The sequence below is a fragment of the Bos grunniens genome, chromosome 17 (assembly GCF_055505025.1).
Source record: "Bos grunniens cultivar Pamir isolate PY7600 chromosome 17, Bosgru_T2T1.0, whole genome shotgun sequence".
Lineage (NCBI taxonomy): Eukaryota > Metazoa > Chordata > Mammalia > Artiodactyla > Bovidae > Bos > Bos grunniens.
Window position 1 is genome coordinate 49,065,056 of NC_141181.1, and position 12,379 is coordinate 49,077,434.

Sequence of the window (12,379 nt, forward strand, 5' to 3'; positions counted from 1 at the left end):
CTGAAGGTCCTGCAGCATTGTAAATCAACTATATTTTAATTAAAAATCAAATTTAAAAAATAGAATAAATAAAAAGAGGGACTCAAAAAAGGAAGGAAAACTCTTTTACTGCAATGACTACTCACTCCATTAGCTGGCCTCTCTTCTCTAAAATGTGCCCGGATAGAAAGGGACCATATGTCACAGGGCCACTTATGCATGTGCTAAATTGTTTGCAACAGACAAAGCTGTGATCTGGGGAAACTCGAAAACTAAGATGACTTTCAAATGGTTGAAAGAATGTGGAACAAAGGAGTCAGGACTTGGTCAGAAGGACTCTGCTTTTTTCTCTGTTCACAGAACTGGAGTCAATTTTATGTTTAAATGTTTCCCACAACAGTCAAATCGTTCTCAAATGTTTCACTGAAGCAGGGCTGCCTGGCAACCCAGATGTGTTGTGGGGCAGGGAGGGGAGCTGGGGAGGGGGCCCCAGGCAGGAAACATTATTTCTTCACTTCTTCCCAAGCAGAAAGAAAATTGTTCCTTTTCTCTCTTCCAGCAGAATACATTTAAAATGACAAGCTGGAGAAAATGAAAACAAACCTTTCCTTGGGAGACCCTCAACAGGGAAATGCATTTTTGACACAAGTGTGGGAAAATGAGTTTCCAGAATTTTCTGAATTAGCTCCAAATTGGCAGTCAAGGCAAACACCATTGTGTTGGACGGTCTCCTCCTCTTCAGGATGAGTCTGGGGACTGTCCAGTCATTCTCGAGGGTTCTACTTGACCCTGCAGATGGAAGCTCCGTTGGAAATGGAGGCCTGACAATTATCCAGGGCAAGCCAGGCATCGGGAAATTGCCTTTGAGGGCTTTTGGTATTCTCAGACATAAAAGGGATCAGGAGAAAGAAAAACACACTCCCCAAAAATTCAATTACAACAGCGCATACACAGACTGTGCTCAGAAATGAGGGGCATGGATTTGAACCTGTAGGTCTGACTCCCCTAGTAGAGAAGGGTTTATCTTCCATGTGGGGAAGGCACACATTCCTATTCATAGCATCACCATCCCCCCACGGGGAACTCTCTAATTGGAGCTGCCAAGGGGCACCAAGCAATTCAGAGGAACCAAGGGTGGCATAACAGAAGGCCCTGAAATACATCATCACCCATCATCACCCTGGAGCAGGTTGAAGACTGAATGCCCCCTCTTCCAGTTCATGTCCATTCAGATCCTCAGAACGTGACCTTATTTGTAATGAGGGTCTTCACAGATACGACTAGTTAAGGATCTCAAAAGGAGGCCACTCTAGATTGGAATGGGTACTAAATCCAATGAATGGTTTCTTTCATTTTTAAAAAAATTTTTATTTTATATTAGGGTACAGTTGATCTACCATGTTGTGTTAGTTTCAGGCGTTCAGCAAGTGATTCAGTTATATACATAGATGTATCTATTCTTTTTCAGATTCCTTTCCCATGTAGGTTAGTACAGAGTATTAAGCAGAGTTCCCTGTGTTATACAGCAAGTTGTTGTTGCAAATATAACAGCAGGTTGTTGTTGTAAATGTGTGTATATGTTCATCCCAAATCCCTAATTTATCCCTCCCTCCCTTCCCCCTTGGGTAACCATAAGTTTGTTCTGTAAGTCTCTGAGTCTATTTCTGTTTTGTAAACAAGTTCATTTGTGTTGGTTTTTTTTAGATTCCATATGTAAATGATAAGTGATACCTGCATGTCCGATTTCTTTATAAGAGAAAGGAGAGGGCAATGTGAGAACTGATGCAGAGAAGAAACAGAGGGTGATGCGATGGGAAGACAGAGGCAGAGACTGGAGGGATGTGGCCACAAGTCAAGGAACCCCAAGGCTAACAGCCACCACCAGGGGCTGAAAGAGGTCAAGAAGCCTCTTCTCTGGGGCTGTCCGAGGGAGCACAGCCCTGTCAGTGCCTTGATTTCAGACTTCTTGCTTCTAGAACTGTCAGAGAAAAAATTTCTGTTGTTTTAAGACATCCAGTTTGGCGCAATTTGTTACAGCAGCCCCGGGACACGAATCCATTCTGCTTTGAGCCCTGACTTATGGATCAGGAGACGCAACCTGGCAGCCTGCAGACACAAGCGGGTCCCCAGGCCTGCATGGTGATGGCTGAAAAGTCATTCTGTTTGAAAGATTGTATTTAAAGTCTGCATTTCCAGCTTCTCTTCAAGACCGGGAAACGTGGCAACCATTATTGGAGGTGAAAAGAGGCTGCTCCCTTTAAAAATGCACAGGAGAGAGAGAGAGAAAAAAAAAGAAAGATGGCTTTCCTGATGGCTCAGTGATAAAGCATCTGACTCCCAATGCAGGAGACATGGGTTTGATCCTCAATCTGGGATGATCCAACATGGTTCGGAGCAACTAAGACCGTAAGCCCACAACTATTGAGCCTGTAGTCTAGAGCCCAGGATCCACAAGTACTGACCCCATGGGCCACAGCTACTGAAGTCCGAACACTTTAGAGCCAGCGCTCTGCAAAAAGAGAAGCCACCGCAATGAGAAGCCCATGCACCACAGCTAGACAGGAGCCCTGCTTGATGCAACTAGAGAAAGCCCATGCATAGCAGCGAAGACCCAGCACAGCCATAAATACATAAATAAATAAAATAAAAAAAGGAAATGCACATGAATCAATTCCCCCACGGCTTGCTGCTTCCCCACCACCCCTATCATTTCCACAGTAGAGGGTGCACACGTCAGGTTGACTACTGCATGGAGGTGGCGGACTGTGTGGGCAAAATAAAATGCTTTCTATTACATACTGTGTTGATCTGGGGAGGTCTCGGGGGTGACTAATTGACATTATGGGGGCTGCTAATGCCCTCTTAGCTCTCCATTCCCCCATATAGCTGCCCTAATCTATATTCCCTGGCTAGCCGATAATAGACCTCTGATGTAAGCCAGTCTGTCTCTGTTTTGGTCATTTCTATTCATCAGAAACACTGAGAAGGCTTCTAATCATAACATGGTACAAAGGAGAACAAAGGCTTTAGTACTGGTGGGAAAGATTCAACCTGGCAAGATCCTAAGAATACTGCTAAGTGTGGGAAAGACAGTGAATGTTTGATCACTTGATGGAAAAAAAAAAAACCTCAACTGAACTGGAGGTTTTTTATTTTTTTTAATTGGTTCCATGATTAATGTGTGGTTATAAGCTTAGAGGCAATAAAGAAAGGTCAAAACCAACAATCTTTTCTGCCACACACATCATCTCATGGGAAATATACACTGGGGTTGACCAAAAATTTTGTTATGGTTTTTTCATAGATCTTACAGAAAAATCCAAATGAACTTTTTAGTCAGCCCAATATATATATAAACCTATATATATATATATATATATATAAGCCTATATATATATATAAATCTATATATATAGGCTTACATTTTAAGTATACAATTCAGTGGTGGTTAGTATAGTTATGCAGCCATTTCCACAATCTAATTCTAGAATATTTTCATCCCTCCAAAAAGAAACCTCACATCCTAGAGCAGTCATCCACCACTCATCATCTGTTTCAACCACCAGCCTACTCTCTGTCTCTATGGCCCTGTGTATTCTAGATAGTTCCTATACAAAGAACTGTGCAATATGTGGTCCTTTGGGTCTGGCTTCTTCCACTCAGCTTCTTCTTTTCAAAGTTCATCCACAATGGTACTCTTTGTCAATACTTCGTTTCTTTCTATGGCCGTATTCCATTACATTGCAGGAATATATTAGAATTCACTTACTCATTCGTCTGTTGATGGATGTTTGGTTTGTTTCCATGTTTTGGCTGTTGTGAATAATGCTGCTGTAAGCATGTATTTTGGGCATATTTTGTGCCTGAGAAAGTTTAAGGAGACTCAGTTGTGAAGCTCCCTGATGGGCTTCAATCTATTAGGACAGAGATTCCCCCTGAATCCCACCATCCACACACCAGGGGTATCCTGAGACTCTGCCCTCTGTTCTGGGCGGCTGAGAAACAAGGTTTCTCTCTACAAGATGAACCAAGGGCTTTCCTGGTGGCTCAGTGGTAAAGAATCTGCCTGCCAATGCAGGAGACACAGGTTTGATCTCTGATCCAGGAGGTTTCCACATGCTGCGAAGCAACTAAGCCCGTGTGCCACAACTATCAAGACCGTGCTCTGGAGCCCAGGACCCGCAACTACTGGAGCCCACACATCCTAGAGGCCACACTCAGCATCAAGAGAAGCCACCACATTGAAAAGCCCATGCACCACAACCAGAGAGTAGCCCTCACTACTAGAGAAAAGCCCACGCAGCAATGACGCGCCAACACAACCAGATATATATAAATAAAACTTTTTTTTAATTAAAAAAAAGATGAACCTCACAAAGCCCTTCTAGAGTTGATGCGAGCCAGTTTCGGCAGTCTAACTGCATTCTCTTGTCATATACTGAGATTCTAGAAATGAACTCATCTACAAATCTTAACCTGCTGAAAAAAATACTACTCCCTTAACATTCTTGCATACAGCAAGCTTCTTCCTATAGGACATCTCCTTAAAAGCTTTTTCTCTGCCTTCATGCTTCATCCTTTTTGTTTCTTCATTGGAACAATGCTAGGAACCTGCAGCAGCTCTTAAATACACATAATGTTGTGTTAATTTGGTTGGGAAGACATTCGTAATTAACAAGAATGACTGTCCATATCCCTACCAGTCACACTAGGATGGAAACAATGAATCGATAGGTCTCATGTTCAACATCCAATGAAGGCCCCTTCAGTTCAGTTCAGTTCAGTCGCTCAGTCGTGTCTGACTCTTTGCGACCCCATGAACCGCACCACGCCAGGCCTCCCTGCCCATCACCAACTCCCGGAGTTCACTCAAACCCATGTCCATTGAGTCGGTGATGCCATCCAGCCATCTCATCCTCTGTCGCCCTTCTCCTCCTGCCCCCAATCCCTCCCAGCATCAGAGTCTTTTCCAATGAGTCAGCTCTTCCCATGAGGTGGCCATAGTATTGTAGTTTCAGCTTTAGCATCATTCCTTCCAATCAACACCCAGGACTGATCTCCTTTAGGATGGACTGGTTGGATCTCCTTGCAGTCCAAGGGACTCTCAAGAGTCTTCTCCAACACCACAGTTCAAAAGCATCAATTCTTCGGTGCTCAGCCTTCTTCACAGTCCAACTCTCACATCCATACATGACCACTGGAAAAACCATAGCCTTGACTAGACGGACCTTTGTTGGCAAAGTAATGTCTCTGCTTTTCAATATGCTATCTAGGTTGGTCATAACTTTCCTTCCAAGGAGTAAGCGTCTTTTAATTTCGTGGCTGCAGTCACCATCTGCAGTGATTTTGGAGCCCAGAAAAATAAAGTCTGACACCGTTTCCACTGTTTCCCCATCTATTTCCCATAGCCTTACTGGTCCTTATTTTGAGACCTGCCTCTGCAAAGTGAGGGCTATTTAAGACTGGATGCTTGGTACAGACTTGCCTCTCTTATTTTCCTTTTTTATTCTTCTGGGAGGGCTACCTCTTTACTTCATCATGTTTTTCTTAAACAGGAAAAAAATCGCCTTCTAGGATTTAGACCCTGAAGTGTCCATGATCAGAGCTGGCAGGCAAATCTTACACAGAAAGGGGGAAAGCAGTCATGTAAACAGCTGTATACTTCTTAGTTCTTCTTAAGAAAAGGAGATAGAGAGATACCTTTTTTTTTTTTTTTTGCTTTTGAGGGTAGTGACTTGAGCCGAAGAGGCAGCTATCTTTAAGAGGAAGCTTGGTGGACATATCACCAGCTGATAGAACTTGGGATAACTACTTGAGATCTACAGAAATCCAGAAACACAAGGAATCCAAGGCAGGTGATGCCAAGTATCTTGTTTTCTCTCTTTCTTGGTCACCTCTGAAACGCTGAGGTTGTTTGAATGAACTTTTTGGCCGACACCAACAGTTTGGATGTTTTGATTTATAATTGATTATATTGATTAAGAGTTAAGATACTTAACTCTTGGTGGGGAAGGAATAGAATGAAGGAACGTGTCAGAAGAGAAATCAAGGAGACAGTCTTGACAGCTTTTGACCAAAGGAACACCTAGGAATGAGATGTGTGTGCATGCAAAGTCGCTTTAGTTGTATCTGACTCTGCGACCCCATGGACTGTAGCTTGCCAGGCTCTGTGGGCATGAGATAAACTGTTTACTTTCCCACCCAAATCTGTACACAGACCATCCATAGCCTCTGAACATCAAAGATGTAGACGAATAGCTGTCAATCAGGGTGATTCTATCCTCAGGGGATACTTGACAATGTCTGGAGACAGTGTGGTTGTCACAACTGGAGAGAAGGTACCATGCTAGTGGGTGGAAGCTAGGGATGCTGTTAAGCATCCTACGGCAGCCGTGTCACAGAATGATCTAGACACAAGGGCCTCTCTTGCGGAGGCTGGGAAATCCTGGCATAGACTAAACCAGTCCGTATGCTACTCATCTTCTTTTCATTACGAGACACGAGATATGCTCCGTGTAAACTCATGGCAGCAGCATAATGTAATCTTGTAATGAGGAAAGACTCTTTATGACTCTCTTAGCATCCCTAATTCCAATTACAGAGTTGCAGGGTTCTGAATTAGTTACACTTGGAGAAGAACATCTCCCCTGCATTTCTGTGAATTACGGATTTCAATTAAGCAAGCTTATTTTAAATGGGAGAGGACTGCCTTAGCTTCTTTAGGGATCCATTTCAGCTGCTTCCTGAAAAGACCAGAGATGCCATGGCCTCCCCAAGTCTTCCCTTCAAAGACCTGTGAGGTCAAGAGCGATCTACTTGCTCTAACACTGGCAACCTGAGATAATGTGAACACTGGTTTAAACACAGGAAGTAATTTCACAACCTCAGTCCTAAGATTGAGCTTTGAGTGAGGAGTGTGGTCCTCAGCATCTGGGCTGTCATTAGCATTCAGGCACATAGAGACAGCAATGGGAGTTTTCAGGGATGATGACCCCAACTGTCAATATGTTTTGAAAACACTCAGAATAGAAAATAATGCTTATGTTTGCTGTAAGGAATCTTGATATTATTTCAAGAAACTTCAGTTAGTAAGTCACAAAGGAAAACATCCATGAAAAGGATAGTTCGTGATACAAATTTGACATTAGGTATTTGCTTTTGCATTAACTCAGTAAATGTTTATTGGTTCTTTACTCTGTGGTAAGCCATATAGTCGCTTTCCCCGATGGCTCAGCAAGTAAAGAATCTGCCTGCAATGCAGGAGACACAGGAGACACAGGTTCGATTCCTGGGTTGGGAAGATCCCCTAGAGGAAGGCATGGCAACCCACTCCAGTATCCTTGTCTGGAGAATCCCGGGGACAGAGGAGCCTGGCGGGCTACAGTCTAAAGGGTCTCAAAGAGTCAGACAGGACTGAGCGACTAAACACGCACGCGTGCAAGTCATATAGTAACAAGGGTTCGTTACCTTATTTTTAAATGAACAAACAGGCCCAGAGATATTAAAGGACATTTTCAGGTTCACACAGCTGAACAGCAGCAGAGAGGACTGGCATGTACTATTATAGCTTTTCTGACTTCCAGCCTTCTGTATTTTTTTCTTAACCCCATGTATTTTACAAACATCTATGTTGTCAAATTCTTTTTTGTGAAATCTAATTGTAACTTGGACTAAACAGTGTCTCTGTAAGCTAAGGCGGTAAAAACTCCCTGTGGTGTTAATCCTGGGGAACAAACAGGTATCAGTGTGCGCTGTGTTGTTACAGTGAGCTGTCATGTATTCCCCAGGAATGTCCAAAGTGACGAGAGCTGCTAGGTAACTTACTGAGATGCACAGATTCCACGCCTTCATCCCTCCTCTCCCAGTAACTGGTTCAGCCCCATGTTTGAGAACAGAGCCACCCTCAACCAAGAACTCATTTGAGTTTGTTGCATTCATGATTGTATCTCCTCGTGAAAAGTTTGTGTCCAGTGGCAAAACATTTAAGCTAGCCAAGTCCTAGATCAGAATCATTGCTAGTTTTCATTTCTGCTCTTCTAATTCAGTGGCCTACTGCACGCAGATCTCCCTTCCCCTGACTCCTTCACTGTCGATGGCAATGGTCATCTTTGGGCTTCCTGGGTGGCACAGTGGTAAACAACCCACCCACCAATGCTGGAGATGCAAGAGACATGGGTTCTATCCCTAGGTCGGGAAGATCCCTTGGAGAAGGAAGTAGCAAACCATTCCAGTATTCTTGCCTGGAGAATCCCACAGACAGAGGAGCCTGGAGGGCTACAGTCCATGAAGCTGCAAAGAGTCAGACATGACTGAGTGACTGAGCATGTACAAGCCATATGCAAGAGACAAGGGGCCTAAACCCATGGAACTGACCTGCTTACAAATATTTGTAAAACATACATGTGGGTATTCTTCCTTTACGTTGGTCATTATTTTATTTTTTATTTTTCAAAAAAGCTTTCTAAAATAATGTTATATCCACAGGAAACAAAGTTTCAACCTCCACACCTTGACTTTTGAGTCTCAGGAACCTGACTGATCATAAAGCAGGGGTTGCTTTTAAATTAGATGCATGAAGTAGCTAACGAAATGCAGGCTGCTTCCTCAAGCCTGTGGAAGAGAGTATTGTTTGTGAAAACCGTCTTGTAAAGGAGGCTTAGGTCAAGTTTCCATGTCTGTTATTGATCCTATAAAAATTCCCTAGAAGTCCAGGCTAAGTCCAAGCATCACAGCCTTGTCAGCAAAGCTATCTTCCAAGGAGATGATGGAGAACATTTTTGGATTTCATGGTCAAGAGGGGTCTTTCAAATCCCCGTCCCTTTGTAAGTTTCCCATGAATTTCTCAGCTGGGTTCCAGTGATGGGCCAGATGGATTTCTCCTGTGATTGAACCAGTGACTACTGTTGACGGCAGCTGGATAAATAAATGTGCATTTCCATGCACTGCTACTTTCGAGAGGAAGAAAGTGGTGTTCCCTAAATTTCAGTGAGCCTCACACAAACTTACTTTGCCCCACATACATCTTTTTGTGTTTCTGAATACTTCTTTCCTTAGAAGAATTAACTAAATTAAAATTAAAATATGGGCTTCCCCAATGGTTCAAAGTAAAATTCTTTACCCAAAGGTAAAGAATCCACTCGCAATGCAAGAGATGCAAGAGACAGTTTTGAACCCTGGGTCAGAAAGATCCCCTAGAGAAGGAAATGGCAACCCACTCCAGTATTCTTGCCTGCAGAATCCCACGGACAGAGGAGCCTGGAGGTCTACAGTCCATGTAGCTTTAAAGAGTCAGACATGACTGAGCGACCGAGCATGGATAAGCCATATGTCCAAAGACAAGGGGCCTAAACCCATTGAACTGACCTGCTTGGAGAGTCCATGGAGTCGCAAAGAATCAGACATGACTGAAGCAACTGAGCACATACGAATTAAAATACAATGAAATATGTTATCTGGAGAGGGAATGCTAGCTTTCCTTACAGCCTTCCCATTCTAATCATGGCAGCTGCATTTTTCACTTCCAATGTCTTGGAGTCATCCTTGACTCTGTTTTTCTCCCACCGCTCTCTCCCCAGGACTCAAATCCATGGTTGGAAAGACCAGGAAGGCAGAAATGGGGTTGCTACCCTTCTTGGCATCAACCAATATTCCACCCAGAACCCTGTCATTCTCATCTTTTGTGCCCCCAAAGCTCTTGTCATTATAAAACCTTTTTTTTTCTCTCTTTAAAAAAATCCTAGTAAAATGAGAATCAATACAGTTTTCAGAACGGACCTGGTAGCTGTTGTTTTATGCAAAGCAGGATGTCCTTTTACTGCCAAAATAGAATTCAGCGCTTATTGAAGTTTTGATAGGTGTTTAAAAACAACCCTGATAGTAATAGCCAACACTTGTAGAAGCACTTTTACATGTCAGGTACTGTTATAAGCACCTTACAAATAAGTATGAGCCACTGAATCCTCCCATCCCTATGGCAGTAGGTACCAACATCACATCTGCATGAGGAAACTAAGGGACATGGAGATGAGATGGCAGGCCAGGGAAGTGGACCAGAATCGAGACCAGTTGGTTGCAGGACCCAATTTCTCCAACATCACCCTCATCTTTGTGAAGGAAAACAAAGACAACAACTCCTCCTCTCCCGTGAACCAGGTCTGACTGCCCCACCTGCCGTGGAAAGCTCTGCATCTTAGTTGCGGGGACCCGGTTGTTCACACATATTCACCCCTAGAGCTTGCTTTTTGAAAGAGGGAAGTTAGGGATAAGTACAAATGGGAAGGGGGCTTCCCTTATAGCTCGGCTGGTAAAGAATCTACCTGAAATGCAGGAGACCTGGGTTCTTATGACTCTGGAATTTTTAAAACTTGTTAGCAGTACTACTAATTCCCTGTCTTCTGTAGCTCCTTTCCAATGCCTGGGCTGGATATGTTTATTTTATAATAGAATGACATGAAACCAAGGTGCTAAGAGACTCAGTGGAAATAAAACTCAGACCTTCCAGATCAGTATCTTTCTCCTCTCAAGGCAGGAGGAAGCGAACCTGGCTCCTTTTATCGAAATACCTCCTCTCCTGCAGTTATAAGATTGGCACTTTCATTAAGACAACTAGTTTATTTTTCCTTACCCCAGAGATAGCAGGCACCAGGTTGACCACCCCTCAGTACAGATGAGATTGAGAAGTCCCCAGAGGGTACATTTTGTACTTTGTAGAAGATGCAGGATTACATAACATCATGGAAAGTGATTCTGCAAAACACTTGTTCATATCCCAAACCACTGGCAAAGAAGGATCTGGTAAAACTAGTCCACTTAAAAATTGAAAGAAAAAAATTATAAGGATGATCATTAGACACTTCAGAAGAAAATTATCCAAATCCAAAGGACTAAGAAATGCCTCGAGAAATGTATCAAAACCTTTGAATGCCTTTGGTAAAAACAAACAAACCCTTTAAAAAGGACCATTCTTATCTTCAGACAACCAAATTTAAACCAAAGTGAAATATGCCAGAAGATGTCATCAGTCTATTTTGTGAATATTTTCCCAAGCAACTCAAGCCACATGTGATTAATTTTTTATTCTAAAAGGAACCAAAGCATTGCTGCAATTATAACCTAAGTCATTCTTAATGATGATCATTAAAAAAGTCTGATTTTGGTCATCTTTATCTTTTAAACAAGTCTCAAGTAAATATTTTTTCATTATTCTGAAATTCTGGGCCATGTTTTAAGAGGATTTGCGTTAAGTGGCTTTCCCCCTAGTATTAATTATCCTCATATAACAGGTTGCCCTGATCTAAACCCCAGAATCATTATCCAGAGTGACAGAGCAGGCCTATTACATTTTCCGTATGATCTGCTGAACCAGCAGGGGTCATGGGAGGTGGGTTATTCTGTGGTTGCTTTAATTTGGTTTTCTTTTTTTCTTTTATTATGAGATGAAATACCTCTAATAAAGAATCTTCTGTTGAGGGATGTCCCTTGTTGCCTAGTGGTTAGGATTATGGGCTTTCATTGAAGTGGCCTGGGTTCAATCCCTATTCAAGGAACTGAGATCCTATAAGTCATGAAGAGTGGCCAAAAAACAAATAAGTTAAATAGTGTTTGTCACAAACTGGGGTTTCCTCAGTTCCTAACTGGCAAGATTTAACCCTACCAAATAAAAAAGGATATTATTCTTGGCTTTTTTTTTTTCACGCTTACACTCAAAGTGAGATGGCAGATGGTGAGATATGTCTATATCTTTCCTTGAGCCCACTGAACACATACTTTGTCATGTAACCAAGTATCTGCATGTCTATAAAAAATTTTAAAGCTTAAAAAAATGTCACATTGTGGTGACCTAAATGGGAAGGGAATCCAAAAAAGAGGGGATATATGTACACATATGGGCTTCCTAGGTGGTGCCAGTGGTAAAGAACCCACCTACCAATGCAGGAGACAAAAGAGATGTAGGTTTGATCCCTGGGTCAGGAAGATCCCCTGGAGGAGGACATGGCAATCCAGTCTAGTACTCTTGCTGGAGAATCCTATGGACAGAGGAGCCTGGTGGTCTACAGGGTCCATAGGGTCGCACAGAGTCAGACACAACTGAAGTGACTTAACATGCACACATGTATACCTATAGCTGATTCACTGTGCTGTACAGCAGAAACCTAACACAACATTGTAAAGAACTATACTCCAATCGAAATTAATTTTAAAAAGTTATAAACATAAAGTGAAAGTCACTCATTCGTGTCCAACGCTTTGCAACTCCATGGACTATAGAGTCCATGGAATTCTCCAGGCCAGAATACTGGAGTGGGTAGCTGTTCCCTTCTCCAGGGGATCTTCCCAACCCAGAGATTGAACCCAAGTGTCCTGCATTGCAGGCGGATTCTTTACGTCTGGGCCAATCAAA

General features: G+C 42.7%; 1 protein-coding gene across 1 annotated transcript in view; it reads right to left on the bottom strand.

Moving 5' to 3' along the window:
* TMEM132C (transmembrane protein 132C) overlaps nt 1–12,379 on the bottom strand; it is a 453,869-nt gene that overhangs the window by 282,580 nt on the left and 158,910 nt on the right. The window lies entirely within an intron of this gene.